The sequence below is a fragment of the Triticum dicoccoides genome, chromosome 4A, assembly GCF_002162155.2.
Source record: "Triticum dicoccoides isolate Atlit2015 ecotype Zavitan chromosome 4A, WEW_v2.0, whole genome shotgun sequence".
Taxonomy (NCBI): domain Eukaryota; kingdom Viridiplantae; phylum Streptophyta; class Magnoliopsida; order Poales; family Poaceae; genus Triticum; species Triticum dicoccoides.
The window spans coordinates 661,229,678-661,230,793 of record NC_041386.1 but is presented as its reverse complement, the minus strand read 5'-3'; positions in this window follow the sequence as shown (position 1 = coordinate 661,230,793).

Here is a 1,116-nt window from a genome sequence, read left to right as displayed (position 1 = left end):
ATCCTTTCCTTTAATCGAACAGGTCATACCACACCGATCCATTCATAGCATGGCCTAATCATGCTAAAGCAAATCCCCACCCACATATACCCCTAAATTATGCATTCCTCGTTAAGGTTTTTTCGTTCCAATTTTTCCCCATTCAACCAACGAGATCCTCGTTGCCCCACTATGTTATCTCGCCGTTCTCCCTCTTTCGCCACCTTCGGTAGGCCGGCCAACCGTTCTTCACCACCTCTCGGGTATGTCCCCCATACCATTGCGTCTCTGGGTCGTAGTCTCGACTGCCCGATGCACATCCGTTGGCAGCAGGGATCCCATCACCACTTGGCAAGGGGTAATGTCTACGGGGAGGCTACTTCTTGTGCTTACCACGTGCACATATGCTTCCCTGACAGCAGCAGCAACATTTGAGGCCAACAATTTAAAATGACACCTCGCTCCTCAACTGCCATATGTTATGTTTCTTCTCGATTCCTGTCAACTGTGAAATACAAGCAAATTTATCGTCTTATTTTGAAATAAAATCATTTGCGGAGAAATTATTATTTGTAAAAATGAATGTGCGGGCATACCATGTAATAGCATAGTATCAAAATTATATGCTTCTGTGGTATGTCGTATACACAACGATGTCACTTGCTTCACGACTCTTTGTTGCTTCCTTGGGTTTCTTATATACATGTAGGTCACAGCCACAATATGCTTCTTAATTTAGAAAATATTTGACATGTTTCAATATCTTTGCCATTTTAATGTGAAATTTAATAGTTCTGGTGTGTTTCATCAAGTTATTATTTCTTGGCAATATTGCTCCAACTTCTCTTTACTGCATATATTTCACTCGTAGTGAAATTTGACTTCAACCACTATAGTTGCATGTTTCTGTTACTATATAATAATTTTACTTTTGACTACTGTTGGTGCATGTTTACTACAATGTGTTTCAATCAATGTTAACATTACTTCTCGTATTGATATTGTATTGTATAATCATTTTGTCAAGCACTAATAACGTGTAATTCTGATGTTTTGTGCAGACATTTTACAACAATTTATTAAACATTGCTCCTTCCTTTCCAACACAGTGCCAATGAAGTTGAGGTCACATTGATT